This window comes from Canis lupus, chromosome 22, assembly GCF_003254725.2.
Source record: "Canis lupus dingo isolate Sandy chromosome 22, ASM325472v2, whole genome shotgun sequence".
Taxonomy (NCBI): Eukaryota; Metazoa; Chordata; class Mammalia; order Carnivora; family Canidae; genus Canis; species Canis lupus.
This window is the reverse complement of record NC_064264.1, coordinates 271,006-289,977: the sequence shown is the minus strand read 5'-3', so window position 1 is coordinate 289,977 and position 18,972 is coordinate 271,006. Positions and strand designations below refer to the sequence as shown.

The window sequence follows — 18,972 nt, the reverse complement described above, 5'->3', positions numbered from 1 at the left end:
CTCTCTCTCTGGGTCTCTCATGAATAAATAAATAAAATCTTAAAAAAAAAAAAAAGCTCATCGTAATCCAGAATCATCTCATCCTAACTAATTACATTTGTAAAGGCCTTTGCTCCAAATAAGATCACATCCTGAGGTTCCAGATGGGCATGAATTTAGGGAAGACACTGTTCAACCCAGGATACCTGATAATACTATACGCACAGTGTCTCCTTACCGTGTTCTAACCGTTGATTAGGAAGCAGTTTGGTGACTATGCACCATGATGCCTCCGGGAAGAAGTATCCAACGATATTAAAAGAAGGTGATTCAACATCCTCTTGGAGGAGACAAGGAGATAGTAGAATTGAAAGGGACCTTCATTCTTCTACAGCTAATGCCACCCTCCCCTAGACTGTGATGTATTGTAGGTCACGTGTTAAGAACTGGTGGCAGAGCTAGGATTCTCCTCTTACGATACCAAGTTAATTTTTTTTTCCGTGCCACTAAGCCCAGCTGCAGGGAGTTGCCCCACGATGGTCACTAATGGATTGGAGGCTTGTGTTATTCCATGCATTTAGCCATGGCTAAAAAGATGTTAAAAAAAAAAAAGAAGAAGAAGAAGAAAAGAATTTGAGCCTTTAATGTAACAAGATGATTTGGGTGAGTTCTTTCTTCCTGTGGTTGTAATGAGCGCACGTGGGACGTCGTGTTCTCGGTGGTGACAGGTAGCCTGCGAATACCGAGGGTCAGCTGCTACCTGTGCTGAGCATCCAGCTGGGCCGCTCCTGCGGGAGAGATCCTGGTGCATTCCGGCGTCCATACTCACGGAGGAACTGTTTCTCTGCTTAGCAGGACGGGGCCTGGGGTGCCGACGTGCCGGCAGCTTACCGTGTGCTCATCCAGTGTAATTCACTGAAGGTGGTTTTGTCAAAGACCGTGCTTCCTGTTGGGGTGGGCGTTAGTGCGTCATTAGGGTTTTGTGTGGGTCACAGACCTCTCAGCACGTCTCAAGGATCAGCTTCTCTCCTCCAGTTATGTCATCGTGCGTGTCATCCTGTCCTCTTTTGTTCCTAAAACTCAGTCAAGTAGTAGTGAATGCAGATGCCAAGGGCATTCTTTGGCCCAGGATTATTTTGTGGCATCTCCATTGCGGTTACGGACTTTCGAAGCGCTTCTTGGTCCCACTTTTACGTGGATTCTGCAGCGTGAGTGTCCGTAGGAACTCCTGGATTGCTCTGTGTCTTAAATCGGGTGCTGAGGAGATGCAGTGTAGCACATGGTAGGTTGACATCGCTTACCCGTCATCTCCAGACGTGATCTGCCACAAAGGATGTCCTCCCGGGGACCTGGTATTACTGATTCAGATGGCGGTCGTCCTCGTCTCTTGAGCACATCAAGTGGTGTATCTGTGTTCCAGAAAGGCCATGGCTGGGAGCTAATGAGCGCATCATGTTCCAAGTGACATTCTCTTAGTCTAACCTCTCTAATGTCTGCCTCCTCCCTGGATCCTGCGCATTGGTTTCTGTTTTTTTTTTTTAAGCATTATTTATTTATTTAATGAGGGGGACCCAAGTAGGGGGCAGGGATAGAAGGAGAGGGAGAAGCAGGCTCCCCGCTGAGCAAGGAGCCCCATGCAGGGCCCGATCCCAGGACCCTGAGTTCATGACCCAAGCCAAAGGCAGACACTTAACCCACTGAGCCACCCAGGCCGTTTTTGTTTTGTTTTTTTAAGATTTTATTTATTTATTCATTTGAGAGAGACAGAGCATGATCACACAGCAGGGAGAGGCGGGGGTGGGAGAGGGAGAGTGCCAAGCTCCCCTCCCCGCGGACAGAGAGCTCCATGTGGGGCTGTCTCACGACCCTGAGATCATGACCTGAGCTTATCAGGAGTCGGGTCCTTAACCCACTGAGCCACCCAGGCGCCCGTTATTGTTTTGTTTTAATGAGAACAAAGACATCGTAGCTCTGTTCTGTCCCAGAGTCGCAGTCCTCCCAGGACCCGTCCCCGTGACTCTGCACCCCCGCTCCGGCTCTGGCGTGTCCGAGATCTCCTTGGGGCCTGACCTGCTGACATTTTTAGGTTGTCGTCTTTGGCCTCCTGCAGCATTTAGCTCTTGTCTTTCTTCCTGAAATAGTCTCCTGATTTGCGTCCACAGCCCTGTGCTCCCCCGGCTTTCCCCCGTTTTCTGGCCGGTCCGTTTTCATCACGGAGGCCGTTAGCCAGCTCTGGCTCAGCTTCCCCTCCCTGGGCTGTCGTCCCTGGGGCGGGGCTCTGTTGGCGCCCATGTGACAGTGGCCCCAACGTGTTGATCTCTGTGCGGAGCTATTCTCTGACGTTCCGCTTCCTCCGTATTTCCTGTTGACTGGTTCCCGGGTCCTAACCTTGCCGGGTTCCCCCCGACCCCTGCCCGCACCCTCCTCCCGGTCCGCTCTGGGCCCCATGGTGGGCCTCCGTGCGGGTCCTCCCGTGCCCACCCTGCCTCCTGCAGTCCACTTTCCATACTGGCGGTGGGAGGATGTTCAAGATACGTGCTTGACCTTGCCGTTCCCCTGCCAGGCCCCTCAGTGCTTCCCTTGCTCCTGGGCACGGGCTCCGAGTCTCCCGTGGGCCCTGCCCCTGCGGGATCTGGGCCTTTCCTCCACTGCCTCCTTTAGCTCGGCGCCCTCCCTTCTGGAGTTTCAGCCGCAGCTACTTTCTGTTGTTCCTATTTTTTTAAAAAAGATTTTATTCGTTTATTTATGAGAGACCCAGGGAGAGACGCAGGCAGCGGGAGAAGCAGGCTCCCTGACTCGATCCCGGGTCCCGGGGTCACGGCCTGAGCCGAAGCAGCTGCTCCGCCGCTGGGCACCAGGCGCCCAGGGCTGCTTTTCCACCGCTCCCGCTCAGCAGCTCCGTGGGCGCGTGGACCCGGTGCCCCGGCGAGCCCTGGCTCCCGAAGCTCTCCGGGCCCACTGAGCCCGTCCGTCACATTGCAGGTTCAGTGTCCTGCCTCAGGCAGCACCCCCTTGGCCCCAGCAGGCCCCATCCCTGAGTGTGGGTGCTCCTGGGCCGCGGGCCCGTCCCCTGGGCCGTGTCGTCGCTGCCGTTTTACGCCGGTTGGCGTGATCACTGGGTGGCCGTGGCTGTTGAGCAGGAGCTCCCGGCAGGGCTGTGTCCGCGGGGCCGCCGCTCCGTGCCTGCTGCTCCGCCCAGGGCGTCGGTGCAAGCGCGCTGGAAAGCATCACGGCCAAGTGAGTGCGGGGATTAGCGTCCTCTGTTGCGTGGACGGGGCCTAGAGGTGAGGACCACAGGCGCTGGAGTCCGTCGGCTGGACGTCAGCCACAGCTCTGTGTCACGGGGCCACCCGGGCAGGTTGCTGTACTCTGTGCCTCAGTTTCCTTTGCTGGAGAACAGGGATAATCGTCATGACTGTCTCCCGGGTCGTCGTGAGGATGATCTGATGTGGTTCTCGACCTTAGGACCGCGCCCATGCGTGTCACGTGCTCCGTACTTTGAGCTCCTTTCCATATCATCTGCCTCGGCGACAGCAGCGTCTCCCGCTGGAGGTGACCAGGCAGACGGTGAAAATCCACGTCCGGTGACTTAGAGCCGCTCCAGGGAGGAGGCGTCCTCGCGGTGGCCCTCCTGTCGGTGCTTCTGGGGTTTCGGACCTCCTGGTTCCGTCTCTGCTGGGCCAACGCTGCGCTGCCAGTTGTCTGCCACGACGTCCGGGCGCGTCTGCTGCTCTGGATCGTGGCCGCTGGAGCCTCCTCCCAGGGAGAGCTGGAACGTGGGGACGCGGGCCTCACTGCCGATGCTCCCGGTGCCCTCGGGTTCGGGGTGCGGCCGACGCTGGGTTCTGTGGGGGGCGCCCCGACCCGCCGGCCACCCAGCTGTGTGTCCCGGGCCCCGCGGCGCCCGGTGTGACGGTGTGACGGCCGCGCAGCCTGCTGGCCTGCCTTCCATGGGCAGCGGGCTCGAACGCGGGAGGCAGGGCCCTGCACCTGGCCGGCACAGTCTGGCCAGAGGGACCGTTGGGCGCTTCCGGGTTGGTCCCCATGGAAGGTGTCCCCTGAGCCCCCGATGGCCTGTCAGGACGCGGGCCGCCAGGCCGCCTGCCACGGTCTGCTGCGAAGCCCGGGCCACCGGGGCCGTGGCGGGTGCGGGAGGCCGATCAGCTTTCCTTGCTCGTCCCGCCGCCCCGCTCGCACGACCCACGCGGCCCTGCTTGGACATGCGTGTACTTGTTGCTGGGACACCCAGAGGCAGAGACCTGAGGGGGGTCGATCCCGGGACAGGGGAGGGAGGGAGGTGCGGGAGCGCGGGCCGGGGGCTCGGGGGCTCGGTGCCCAGCTGTGCCCCGGGTCCCCGGCGGGCCGCCGCCAAGGAGAGGTGCTTATCCCGAGCGGGTGCCCCGCGTGCTTTGGTGCCCGCCCCCTCGCCCCCCACCGGCAGCCGCCCTGCTGTCAGTTCCCGGCGTGCGGGGGCCCAAGGACCTGCCAGCGGGCCTGTGGCGCCCGGAGCGTCAGCCACGGCTGCAGAGGGGCAGGGCCGCCCGCCCCAGGGCCCAGGAGGTGGGAGGAGGGCCAGGCTGGGGGGCGGCTGCTGTGTCCGTGCGCCCCGCGGAGCCACCTGAGCCTCTGCCTCGCGCTCCCCTCAGTGCCCCCTGAGCCCCATGCCGACTCTGTGCACTTCCCCGCCCTCCGGCCGCGGCCAGGACACCTGCGGGAGGTCATCCCCGGGGCCCAGCGCCTCCCTCCCCGCCTCCCCCCTGGGGCAGGCTCCACGGCCTGGCCAGCCCGCAACAGGAGGCAGGGCCGCGTCTCCCCTCCAGCCTCGCAGCGCTCGCGGCCCTCGCCCGCTGACGTCAGAATGCCCTGCATACTTCCTCGGCCTCCGTTCCACTGGTTCCTTAAAAATCTCTGTGTCCAGGGGCCCCCAGGGGGCTCAGCGGTGGAGTGTCGGCCTCTGGCCCAGGCTGTGACCCCGGGTCCCGGGATCGAGTCCTGCACTGGGTTCCCTGCGGGGAGCCTGCCTCTGCCTCTGCCAGGGTCCCTGCCTCTCTCTCTGTCTCTCATGAGCAAATAAAGAAAATCTTTAAAAAAACAATCTCTGTCTGCTGCACGTTTCGCTTGGGCTGCTGCTCTGAGCTCCACGTCGGTCCTGCCGTTTCTTGTCCGTGGTCACCAGCTCCCGCCATCACATACTCCGCGTCCTGCTGCCATCACACCACTCCTCTGCGTGTAGACTCAACAGCTTCCGAAGGGTGAGCCCCACACCTGTCAGCTCCGGCCCATTCCTTCAGCCTCACCTGTCACAGCCCTCCTACCCTGATATCACACTTGCTCGGTTCACATATCAGTGCCCGTGCACACGGGGTCCCCTTGCCTATGGCCAGCTTCCCGTCCCTTGAGAAGCTCCTCTCCCACCTGTAAGAATGGGCTGCGGGCCCCAAACCCATTCTTAGGAGAAGCCCGCTGTACCCCAGGGCAGGGTGAAAGGGTCTCCCTGCGGGTCCTCATAGCGCTGAGCTCAGACTCGCACGCCAGCACCTTGTGATGCCTTCAGCCTACGTGCAGGTTCATTTATAAGACTGTGGATTAAATAAGATAACGTCTGCAGTTCCTGAGACGGACTGGTCCATGGGAGTCATTTCGCAAGTGCTAAATTGCCTTGTTTTCCTGACCTTCGTGGGCCTGAGCAGCTCGAAGGCTGGGAACGTGGTAAAGGCACGGCCACTTGGAGTGCCCGCTGCAGAGCCTTCCACAGATTGGAACCTTGGTAGTCGCTGTTGGAGGAATCAAGGCCAACCAGTTCCATTTGCATTTCTGTCCAGAAGTTCTTTCTCCTTTCCTTCCATTCTGACCGTCGGGTTGGCCTTCTAGAAGTTCTTGTTTCCTTCTGCTCTCTGCTGTGGGGGTCAACACGCTTGGCCTTCGCACATCAGGGGCGGGCGTCCTGGTGTTGAGGTGACCACTTGGCCTCCAGAGAAATCTGCATCTCAACTCCAGCTCTCCCGTCTTTTAGCTGCATAATAATGGGCAGGTTGGTTAACTTTACATGAACCTTAATTTACTCCCTGTAGATTGGGAATAATCACATGTGCCTCTTGGGATTTTTATGAGGATTACAAGAGATCATTTATATAAAGGCCTTAATAAATGGTATTACTTCTGTAGCAGAAATTCTGTTCAAGAAGAGATGAACTTTAATTTACTTTTTGATGGGGTTAACAGTTTTATTTAAATTAAAGAGTATGATTTGTTACATGATTATTTGCCATTTAAGTTCAAAGAGAATTTTTTAAAGCAGAGCTTATTTTTTTGTTTTTTTATTTTATTTTTTTAAAGACTATATTTATTTATTAATGAGAGACGGAGAGAGAGGCAGAGGGAGAAGCAGGGTCCATGCAGGCAGCCTGACGCGGGACTCGATCCCGGGTCTCCAGGATCAGGTCCCGAGCTAAAGGCGGTGCCAAACCACTGAGCCACCTGGGCTGCCCAGAACTTATTTTTTTTAAAGATTTATTTGTTTGAGAGAGAGAGAGCACGTGTGGGGGAGGGCCACGGGAGGGTGTAGGAGAGATGCAGACCCTGCTGAGCGTGGAGCCTGATGCTGAGCCAGCCTCTCCTTCTCAGGACCCTGAGATCATGACCTGAGCTGAAATTGAGAGTCACATACTTAACTGACTCAGCCACCCCGGGGCCCCTACAGATAATCTTCTAAAATCATAATTTTAAGCCACTTTGTTTCATGTGAGCACCTTTTTGGGGGCCAGTAAAAGTGGGTTTTATGTGTAATAACGCTATTTGTGCTTATGACTAGCTATCTGCACTTTCTTTGGTTTGAGTAATGTTCAGGCTGAAGGTAATTGAACATTTTAGCAGAGAGACCATGGTTAGAAATAATTCACCGTGTACAGCAGCACATCACAATATGTACGACTGTTGAATCTTATGTTGTATACCTGAACCTAATATAACGTTATATGTCTTATATCTCAGGTTTTTAAAAGAGCGGGACCTTATTATGGTTTCCTATCGACCTGGGAAGTGAAACAAAGATAAGTCGTGAAGTTTCGGTCAAAAGTATACTTGGCATTGGGGCGACCGGGTGGCTCAGTCAGTTAAGTGTCTGTCTCTTGGTTTCAGCTCAGGTGATGTTCTCGGGGTCCTGAAATCGAGCCTCGAGTCCAGCTCAGGGCAGCTCAGCAGCTCCACAGGTCAGCAGTTTTGCCAAAAACTCCATAACTGTGGAGTCCGCTTGAGGTTCTCTCCCCCCACCCCGCCCCTCCCCACCTCGTGTGTCTGTACCTGGCCCGCCCTCTCTCCCTCTCTCTCTCTCCCTCTCACTTTCAAATAAATAAGTATTTTTTAAAAAGTACATTTGACATTGATTACAAATAGTAATAGCATGGCAGTTACTTTTTAAAAATTATCCCTTTTTAAAATTATTTGACTGGTAATTGTACATTTTCATTCTCTATCCTTTTTAAAAATTATTTGAGAGGAGGGGCAAGATGGCGGGAGAGTAGGGTCCCCAAGTCACCTGTCCCCACCAAAGTACCTAGAAAACCTTCCAGTCATCCTGAAAATCTATGAATTCGGCCTGAGAATTAAAGAGAGACCAGCTGGAATGCAACAGTGAGAAGAGTTCGCGCTTCTATCAAGGTAGGAAGACGGGGAAAAAGAAATAAAGAAACAAAGGCCTCCAAGGGGGAGGGGCCCCGCGAGGAGCCGGGCTGAGGCCGGGGCGAGTGTCCCCAGGACAGGAGAGCCCCGTCCCGGAGACGCAGGAGCTGCACCGACCTTCCCGGGGGAAAGGGGCTCGCGGGGAGGTGGAGCAGGACCCAGGAGGGCGGGGATGCCCGCGGGCTCCCGGGGACAGGAACAGAGCAACTGCGCACCCAGGAGAGTGCGCCGAGCTCCCGAAGGGCTGCAGCGCACGGGGGACCCGGCGGGACCAGGAGCAGCTCGGAGGGGCTCGGGCAGAGGAAGAGGCTCCGTGCGGAGGGGGCTGCGCGGTTCCAGGAGCAGCTCGGGGGGGGCTCGGGGGCGGCTCCGCGGAGGGGGCTGCGGGGCGGGAGCAGCTCGGGGGGCTCGGGCGCGGCTCCGCGGAGGGGGCTGCGCGGCCCGGGAGCGCGAATCCAACAGCGCAGGCCCCAGCACTGGGCGCCGGGACACAGCCCAGGATCCCGCCTCCCCCGGGACAGGCAGAGGCCGGGAGGGCCCAGGACAGCGAGGACGCTCCTGCCCCAGCTGAGCAGATCAGCGGCCCCGCCCCGGAGCCTCCAGGCCCTGCAGACGGAGTTCCTGCCGGAGCTGAATCCAGGGCTCCAGAGCTGCCCCGCCACTGGGGCTGTTCCTCCTGCGGCCTCACGGGGTAAACAACCCCCACTGAGCCCTGCACCAGGCAGGGGCACAGCAGCTCCCCCAACTGCTGACACCTGAAAATCAGCACAACAGGCCCCTCCCCCAGAAGACCAGCTAGACTGACAACTTCCAGGAGAAGCCAAGGGACTTAAAGTACACAGAACCAGAAGATACTCCCCGGTGGTTCCTTTTTTTTTTTTTTTTTTTGTTTTGTTTTGTTTTGCTTTTTGGTTTGTTTCCTTCCCCCACCCCCTTTTTTTTCTCCTTTCTTTTTCTTTCTCTTTTTCTTTTTTTTTTTTCCGTTTTTTTTCTTCCCTTTTTTTTCTCTTTCTCTTTTCTTTCCTTCTTTCTCTCCTCTCTTTTTCTCCTTTTCCCAATACAACTTGCTTTTGGCCACTCTGCACTGAGCAAAATGACTAGAAGGAAAACCTCACCTCAAAAGAAAGAATCAGACACAGTCCTCTCTCCCACAGAGTTACAAAATCTGGATTACAATTCAATGTCAGAAAGCAAATTCAGAAGCACTATTATACAGCTACTGGTGGCTCTAGAAAAAGTATAAAGGACTCAAGAGACTTCATGACTGCAGAATTTAGAGCTAATCAGGCAGAAATTAAAAATCAATTGAATGAGATGCAATCCAAACTAGAAGTCCTAACGACGAGGGTTAACGAGGTGGAAGAACGAGTGAGTGACATAGAAGACAAGTTGATAGCAAAGAGGGAAACTGAGGAAAAAAGAGACAAACAATTAAAAGACCATGAGGATAGATTAAGGGAAATAAACGACAGCCTGAGAAAGAAAAACCTACATTTAATTGGGGTTCCCGAGGGCGCCGAAAGGGACAGAGGGCCAGAATATGTATTTGAACAAATTCTAGCTGAAAACTTTCCTAATCTGGGAAGGGAAACAGGCATTCAGATCCAGGAAATAGAGAGATCCCCCCCTAAAATCAGTAAAAACCGTTCAACACCTCGACATTTAATAGTGAAGCTTGCAAATTCCAAAGATAAAGAGAAGATCCTTAAAGCAGCAAGAGACAAGAAATCCCTGACTTTTATGGGGAGGAGTATTAGGGTAACAGCAGACCTCTCCACAGAGACCTGGTAGGCCAGAGAGGGCTGGCAGGATATATTTAGGGTCCTCAATGAGAAGAACATGCAACCAAGAATACTTTATCCAGCAAGGCTCTCATTCAAAATGGAAGGAGAGATAAAGAGCTTCCAAGACAGGCAGCAACTAAAAGAATATGTGACCTCCAAACCAGCTCTGCAAGAAATTTTAAGGGGGACTCTTAAAATTCCCCTTTAAGAAGAAGTTCAGTGGAACATTCCACAAAAACAAGGACTGAATAGTTATCATGATGACACTAAATTCTTATCTCTCAATAGTAACTCTGAATGTGAACGGGCTTAATGACCCCATCAAAAGGCACAGGGTTTCAGAGTGGATAAAAAAGCAGGACCCATCTATTTACTGTCTACAAGAGACTCATTTTAGACAGAAGGACACCTACAGCCTGAAAATAAAAGGTTGGAGAACCATTTACCATTTGAATGGCCCTCAAAGGAAAGCAGGGGTAGCCATCCTTATATCAGTTAAACTAAAATTTACCCCAAAGACTGTAGTGAGAGATGAAGAGGGACACTATATCATACTTAAAGGATCTATTCAACAAGAGGACTTAACAATCCTCAATATATATGCCCCGAATGTGGGAGCTGCCAAATATATAAATCAATTATTAACCAAAGTGAAGAAATACTTAGATAATAATACACTTATACTTGGTGACTTCAATCTAGCTCTTTCTATACTCGATAGGTCTTCTAAGCACAACATCTCCAAAGAAACGAGAGCTTTAAATGATACACTGGACCAGATGGATTTCACAGATATCTACAGAACTTTACATCCAAACTCAACTGAATACACATTCTTCTCAAGCGCACATGGAACTTTCTCCAGAATAGACCACATATTGGGTCACAAATCGGGTCTGAACCGATACCAAAAGATTGGGATTGTCCCCTGCATATTCTCGGACCATAATGCCTTGAAATTAGAACTAAATCACAACAAGAAGTTTGGAAGGACCTCAAACACATGGAGGTTAAGGACCATCCTGCTAAAAGATAAAAGGGTCAACCAGGAAATTAAGGAAGAATTAAAAAGATTCATGGAAACTAATGAGAATGAAGATACAACCGTTCAAAATCTTTGGGATGCAGCAAAAGCAGTCCTAAGGGGGAAATACATCGCAATACAAGCATCCATTCAAAAACTGGAAAGAACTCAAATACAAAAGCTAACCTTACACATAAAGGAGCTAGAGAAAAAACAGCAAATAGATCCTACACCCAAGAGAAGAAGGGAGTTAATAAAGATTCGAGCAGAACTCAACGAAATCGAGACCAGAAGAACTGTGGAACAGATCAACAGAACCAGGACTTGGTTCTTTGAAAGAATTAATAAGATAGATAAACCATTAGCCAGCCTCATTAAAAAGAAGAGAGAGAAGACTCAAATTAATAAAATCATGAATGAGAAAGAGATCACTACCAACACCAAGGAAATACAAACGATTTTAAAAACATATTATGAACAGCTATACGCCAATAAATTAGGCAATCTAGAAGAAATGGACGCATTCCTGGAAAGCCACAAACTACCAAAACTGGAACAGGAGGAAATAGAGAACCTTAACAGGCCAATAACCAGGGAGGAAATTGAAGCAGTCATCAAAAACCTCCCAAGACACAAGAGTCCAGAGCCAGATGGCTTCCCAGGGGAATTTTATCAAACGTTTAAAGAAGAAACCATACGTATTCTCCTACAGCTGTTTGGAAAGATAGAAAGAGATGGAGTACTTCCAAATTCGTTCTATGAGGCCAGCATCACCTTAATTCCAAAACCAGACAAAGACCCCACCAAAAAGGAGAATTACAGACCAATATCCCTGATGAACATGGATGCAAAAATTCTCAACAAGATACTGGCCAATAGGATCCAACAGCACATTCAGAAAATTATTCACCATGACCAAGTAGGATTTATCTCTGGGACACAAGGCTGGTTCAACACCCGTAAAACAATCAATGTGATTCATCATATCAGCAAGAGAAAAACCAAGAACCATAGGATCCTCTCATTAGATGCAGAGAAAGCATTTGACAAAATACAGCATCCATTTCTGATCAAAACTCTTCAGAGTGTAGGGATAGAGGGAACAATCCTCGACATCTTAAAAGCCATGTAGGAAAAGCCCACAGCAAATATCATTCTCAATTGGGCAGCACTGGAAGCCTTTCCCCTAAGATCAGGAGCAAGACAGGGATGTCTACTCTCACCACTGCTATTCAACATAGTATTGGAAGTCCTAGCCTCAGCAATCAGACAACAAAAATACATTAAAGGCATTCAAATTGGCAAAGAAGAAGTCAAACTCTCCCTCTTCACCGATGACATGATACTCTACATAGAAAACCCAAAAGTCTCCACCCCAAGATTGCTAGAACTCATACAGCAATTTGGTAGCATTGCAGGATACAAAATCAATGCCTAGAAATCAGTGGCATTTCTATACACTAACAATGAGACTGAAGAAAGAGAGAAATTAAGGAGTCAATCCCATTTACAATTGCACCCAAAACCATAAGATACCTAGGAATAAACCTAACCAAAGAGGTAAAGGATCTATACCCTAAAAACTATAGAACACTTCTGAAAGAAATTGAGGAAGACACAAAGAGATGGAAAAATATTCCATGCTCATGGATTGGCAGAATTAATATTGTGAAAATGTCAATGTTACCCAGGGAAATTTACACGTTTAATGCAATCCCTATCAAAATACCATGGATTTTCTTCAGAGAGTTAGAACAAATTATTTTAAAATTTGTGTGGAATCAGTAAAGACCCCGAATAGCCAGGGGAATTTTAAAAAAGAAAACCATATCTGGGGGCATCACAATGCCAGATTTCAGGTTGTACTACAAAGCTGTGGTCACCAAGACAGTGTGGTACTGGCACAAAAACAGACACATAGATCAATGGAACAGAATAGAGAATCCAGAAATGGACCCTGAACTTTATGGGCAACTAATATTCGATAAAGGAGGAAAGACTATCCACTGGAAGAAAGACAGTCTCTTCAATAAATGGTGCTGGGAAAATTGGACATCCACATGCAGAAGAATGAAACTAGACCACTCTCTTTCACCATACACAAAGATAAACTCAAAATGGATGAAAGATCTAAATGTGAGACAAGATTCCATCAAAATCCTAGAGAAGAACACAGGCAACACCCTTTTTGAACTTGGCCACAGTAACTTCTTGCAAGATACATCCACGAAGGCAAAAGAAACAAAAGCAAAAATGAACTATTGGGACTTCATCAAGATAAGAAGCTTTTGCACAGCAAAGGATACAGTCAACAAAACTCAAAGACAACCTACAGAATGGGAGAAGATATTTGCAAATGACATATCAGATAAAGGGCTAGTTTCCAAGATCTATAAAGAACTTATTAAACTCAACACCAAAGAAACAAACAATCCAATCATGAAATGGGCAAAATACATGAACAGAAATCTCACAGAAGAAGACATAGACATGGCCAACATGCACATGAGAACATGCTCTGCATCACTTGCCATCAGGGAAATACAAATCAAAACCACAATGAGATCCCACCTCACACCAGTGAGAATGGGGCAAATTAACAAGGCAGGAAACCACAAATGTTGGAGAGGATGCGGAGAAAAGGGAACCCTCTTACACTGTTGGTGGGAATGTGACCTGGTGCAGCCACTCTGGAAAACTGTGTGGAGGTTCCTCAAAGAGTTAAAAATAGACCTGCCCTACGACCCAGCAATTGCCCTGTTGGGGATTTACCCCAAAGATACAAATGCAATGAAACGCTGGGACACCTGCACCCCGATGTTTCTAGCAGCAATGGCCACGATAGCCAAACTGTGGAAGGAGCCTCGGTGTCCAACGAAAGATGAATGGATAAAGAAGATGTGGTTTATGTATACAATGGAATATTCCTCAGCCATTAGAAACGACAAATACCCACCATTTGCTTCAACGTGGATGGAACTGGAGGGTATTATGCTGAGTGAAGTAAGTCAGTCGGAGAAGGACAAACATTTTATGTTCTCATTCATTTGGGGAATATAAATAATAGTGAAAGGGAATATAAGGGAAGGGGGAAGAAATGTGTGGGAAATATCAGAAAGGGAGACAGAACGTAAAGACTGCTAACTCTGGGAAACGAACTAGGGGTGGTAGAAGGGGAGGAGGGCGGGGGGTGGGAGTGAATGGGTGACCGCACTGGGGGTTATTCTGTATGTTAGTAAATTGAACACCAATAAAAAATAAATTAAAAAAATAAAAATAAAAAAAATAAAAATTATTTGACTGGTAATTGTACATTTTCATTCATGCCTACTCTGGGTAAATATGTTTATTGTAGCCATTACTAAAAAATATTATACTTTGTAATACGTATAGCCTATTTATATTATTATTTCCACGTATATCAAAGTATATTAATAATGAGCTCAAAATAACATTTTACATAAGATAACTTAAAATTTCCTTAAAATAACGTTTGAATTCTTTTATTCAATTCTTTAAAGAAACGTCTGTTGAGTGACGTCTGTGTGCCAGTCAGGGTTCTGAGTGTCTGAGATCCATCAGTGACCACTCTCCCTGCCCCAGCCCCTCTCCTCGTGTAGGTTGCCTTCAGTAAGCAAAACTGTGGTAACTTCTGTATGTTGGAAGGGGAGAGAGGCTACGGGAGAAACAGCAGAGTAGGGGATTGGGAACGTGAAGGAGGGGTGGAGGAGACGAGTTGCAGTTTTCTGAAGGATGGACGCGCCAAGCTTCATCGAGGAGGTGTAATCTGAGCAGAGGACTGGAAGGCTGGGGGAGTGAACCCGCCAACATCTGGGAGAAGAATGTTTAAGCCTGAGGTGCCAAAGTGCAAAGGGCCTGAGGCAGGGTGTTGATAGTCGTACACTTACGTCTTGACTTGGTATTTTTTAAAGAATGGATGTTTCTTTATGTATAAGTATTTATTGATTTGTTTTCATATGTTTTTGGCAACACTGCTGACCTGTGGAAGACACCGTGGAGAAAACAAAAGCTTCTATCCCTTTCAGCTTAAAATCCACAAGAAAAGGTAAAACGAGGTGATCGAGGATAGCTTTAATTTAATGAGGTTGTACAATAGCGTGCGAGATCCGCAGCCTCCCGAGATTCAGCGACGGAGAGGCCCGTTCTGTCCGATGAGTGATGGTGAGAGCGCAGACCGTCGAGCCTCTCCTGGAGATCGGAGAACGGGAACCGTCTCCTGGGAGACGAGAAACCAGTGCCAGGGCTAGGTAGCAGGACGTGGCGCAGGCCCCCAGCAGGGACACGGGGGAAGCACTGGAAAGGCCGCGGGTCAGGAGGGACGGTCAGGACCCGACGGCCAGACGTGCGGGAGCGGCGGGGTGCAGGGAAGCGGCGGTTGGCGGCGATAACTCCGGGCGCGATCGTCCTCCGCCAGGGGAAGCGACCTGCTGCTGTGCACGGCCGGCGTCCTCGCCGGTGCCCGCCGCCTGCCAGTCAGTCCCCTCCCAGGTGTCGGGCTGGGGTGTGGGGCTGATGGCGGGGCAAATGTCATTAGTGTGCTCTGTGCCTTCCTTGCATGTTTGTCCTAGTGGATTGTCATCTGGGTTTCTGAAGAATCTGGTGATTTCAGAATCTGCAGTGTAATGTTTTCCTTTGCTCACGGCAATTCAATGAGATGTTCGCCTGGGTGTCAGGATCCTTTTGAAGAGACTGTTTGAGGTTTGTTTGAATCAGAAGATCAGTAGATTAAAAAAAAATTAAAGAGACAGACCCATGTTTTAAGCCTGGGCTGTGCAACCCAGTAAGCCGGTGACCTGGGACAAGTCCCTTAGTATCTCGGGACATCAGTTTACCAGAAGAGTGAGTCACTGTGCTAGGCCATCTCTGAGACCCCTTACAAACTCCAGAATTCCAGGAAATAACAAAGCTTAGCAACCAAAGATCCCAACTTGCAGCTGCTTTCACAAGTAGGAGCACTGGTTGCCAGCCTTGACTGTCAGGCTCATAAATTTCGTGACATCAGCTCTAAACAATTTCCAATTTCAGCAGGCAGCTTTTTTGTTCAGAATAATTTTGCCCAAAGTTTTGAGCCTAAGAAATAAGTATGGGCGACAAGACATTATACAAACTGATCTCTCCTGTAATTTGCTGTTTAATGTTACAGGAGAACTTGTGTGCAGCTGTCACTGAGAAGGTGCAGGCTCTTCCGCTGTCCGTGGGGTCATGGGGTGTAGGATATACTTCAGCAACTTTCTTTGTGTCACGCATCAGTGTTCTGGCTTCAGGTTTTGGCCTGAAGCAGGATATTCCCCCTTTGTCGAATAACTTCCAAGACTATTTGTCCTTAAGATTCTGGAATTTGCCAGAGGCAGCCTTGAAAGTTGCTTTTAAACCCAGGTATCTTTTTCTTTTACTCTCCCCCTGCCATCCCCTTGGGAGAGATACTGTCCAACGACCAACCGCATCTGGTTACTTGCAGTCGGCGTTGGAAGGCTCAGGGTAGGAAAGCACAAAATGTGTTCCCGTCCAGCTAAAGAAGGATGAGGACAGGTAAACCGTTAATCACCCAGGCCGACCTAGAGAGGAAGCAGCCAGCCCTGCAGTTTGTGTGGAAAGACCTTGAAATTGCCTTTTGTGTGTGAACCTGAACTCGAACGAAAGTTTATGGAAAAGAATTTGTAGACCTCAATTTGGGTTTCTTTGTAGGTGATATTTTGAAACCAGAGAGGCTAAAAGCTGCTGTTGCTACACAGACCTCAGTTATCTTTTCTCTTACTTCCACGCATTGTGACATTTGTGTCGTCTTCTTGGGACTATGACTGGGGGTTTCTGACAGAGCGTGGAGCTGAGCTGGGAGTTTGCAGCTAGCGTATTCCTCCCCCCTCTAGACTACGTGTGGTCAGAACAGATCAGGGTCATTAGGCGTTTGAGAGGAGGGGAAAGGGGCACCTACCCTTCCAGCTCCCGGGTGGAGAGAGTGCTCCAGCGTTCGGGAGCCAGAAAAGCCCCTTGTCATGATTCATACACAGACGAATGAATAATTCTTTGAACTCTGCAGGGCACGCTGTCAGAATCTGAAAATAGGGTTAATCAAAACCAAAAGTCAGGTCAGTCACCGAACCAGCAGTTCTCAAACTGTGGTCCACAAGGTTAGAGCTGTTGTCATAATAATAGTAGGATGTTATTTGCCTTTTTTAACTCTCATTTTCTAATAAATACTGATTGAATGCAAAAGCAGATATGAAGATCCAGCTATCTTCTATTAATGAGATTTGCAGAAATGGGAAATGGTGCCACTCTCTCTACTTAATTTTTTTTGTTTTGTGATATAGATATTTTAATAGCATGATTTATGTGACTGTTAAACATTTTATTATTTTAACGAATTAGTATTTTAAAAGTTTCTCAGTGTCCATTTCTAAAATGATATCAATAGATACAATCCATAAAGTCCTTAATAATTTTTATAAGAGTAAAAAGAACCAGAGAATTTGACAAATGCTAATTTAAACAAAAAGACAGCAAAGAGGTAGATATTTTAGGTCACTGATTGATGAAGTGTGGAGACAGTCATATGAGTAAGACATAAGAATGACAGGACTTTAGTTTTTTAGAACTTGTGTGGGAAGGAAAAATAATAGCACTTATTGAAAGCAAGTCTGGAGAGCGCACGAGACATACTGGTAGGAAGGGACCAGATGAGAACCCCACGGGTAAGGGGGAGATTCCTTGGTCCTCACCCCATGGACTGGTGACCTCCTCCTTTTCATCCGCGGGAAAGGACAGCTAGAAACCATGGGAAGGGCGGGCCTTGGGACATTTTGCCTTTTATAAAAGGATTAGGAAATGAAGGTTCCTCCCCTTTAAATATTTGAGCAGAAGACACTACTTTCCTGGAATTTCATTTCAAAATTCTAAATTTCTCAATAATTTTGAAACACTGCAATTTTATAGATTAAAAACAGCCTTCAAAATAGGGTCAACTTCTGTAAAATTAGGTTTTGTTTTGTTTTTTTATCATTGTGGAGTTTCTGTTTATTAATATGTTCCATCTGATTTCAGAAAGTTTTTGTGGAAGCTTGGAAGAATATATGTAATAAACTAAAAGTGATGGAATTTAAGAAACAAAACAGATGAACATAGGGGAAGGGAAGAGAAAACAAAATGAGAGGAAAACAGGGGGAGATAAACCGTAAGAGACTCTTAACTAGGAAACAGAGTTGCTGAAGGGAGATGGCGGGGGGACGGGGTGACCGGGTGGTGGGCATCAAGGGAGAGTATGGGGTGTGGCGTGCAAGTGATGAATCACTAAATTCTACCTCTGTAGCTTATAATACACCATATGTTAATTAGATTGAATTTAAATTAAAAACTAAAAGTGAAAAGAAAATTTGGCATCGAGACCAGGGAACATACTTGTGTGTGTGCAGCAAAATGTGGCGAGAGCCGTGAGTGAGAGGCGCGTTGGAGCGTGTGGGGGGACACATGTGGTCGTGTCAGGATGGAGCGCACAGTGTCTGTCGTGCTCGGCCTCTTCCGTGGTGGGAGACGGTCCTGCGTGGCCTCCGGGAAGGATGGAGCGGCCGGGTTTCGTAGCCCACGGCCGCGGTTTCTCTGAGTGTTAACCGACCGAACTGGGAGCGGACGCTCAGCGCAAGGCCCGGTGCCGCCGTGAGTGTGCGCCTGGAAGTACCAGGAGAGCGGCGGGGGGAGGTGAGCTGGAGGGTCCCCTGCAGAGTCGCGGCTGGGCTGGGCTGGGCTGGGCTGGGCTGGGCTGCGTGCGGCCCGGAGCGCAGGGTCGGAAGAGACCGTGCGGTCGAGGCCTAGAGGCTGCACTTGGAGGAAGAGGCCACGGAGGTGCCAGGTCCCAGGGAGGAGCCCCGGGCCTGGCAGAGAGGAACTCAGGGTGGGCAAGTGCAGCCGCAGGGGCCGGGGGGCTGCCCTGTGTGGCCTCCGTCTCTGCCCTGAATCCTCTCTCCTTCACTGGCTTGAGTTCCCGGCAGCCAAGTGCCGCGTGGCACCTTGGGTCACACACATAGGGACATCACAGGACCAGCACGGTTTGTACAATTAAGATGGACTTTGATTCTGGACTACCTGAGAGCCAAGGCAAAACGGGGGCACCGTTCCTTCTGAAACCAAACAATAAAAAAGAAGGTGGTTTTAAAGGTAGTAGTAGCTTTCAAACACCGAATTTAAAACCAGTCACCCTCTTATGTATAGAGGTCCTTAGAAATTAAAAATAGAATTATTATGTGAGCCAGCAATCCCACTGATGAATATATGCCCCCAAAGAATTCAGAGCAAGATCTGCAAGAGATCATCGCAGCATGATCTACAATGTGCAAGAGCTGAGGACAGCCCAGGAGATGTCCTTTGAAAGGTTGATGGATAAAGAAAACGTGATTCAGGGCAGCCCGGTGGCTCAGTGGTTTAGCGCCGCCTTCAGCCCAGGGTGGGATCCTGGAGACCCGGGATCGAGTCCCATGTCGGGCTCCCTGTGTGGAG

The 18,972-nt window shown here is 49.6% G+C and overlaps 1 protein-coding gene and 1 long non-coding RNA gene across 8 annotated transcripts in view; one reads left to right on the top strand and one right to left on the bottom strand.

The window, feature by feature from the left end:
• The window catches only part of WDFY2 (WD repeat and FYVE domain containing 2), a 162,221-nt gene that overhangs the window by 84,493 nt on the left and 58,756 nt on the right, over positions 1-18,972 (top strand). The gene's annotated exons all lie outside the window — the stretch shown is intronic.
• LOC112678947 (uncharacterized) lies at positions 13,952-18,652 on the bottom strand. Its single transcript, XR_003148021.3, has 3 exons — positions 17,205-18,652; positions 16,418-16,538; positions 13,952-15,174 (listed from the first exon to the last, which is right to left on the bottom strand). It is a non-coding gene; the product is annotated as an uncharacterized LOC112678947 (long non-coding RNA).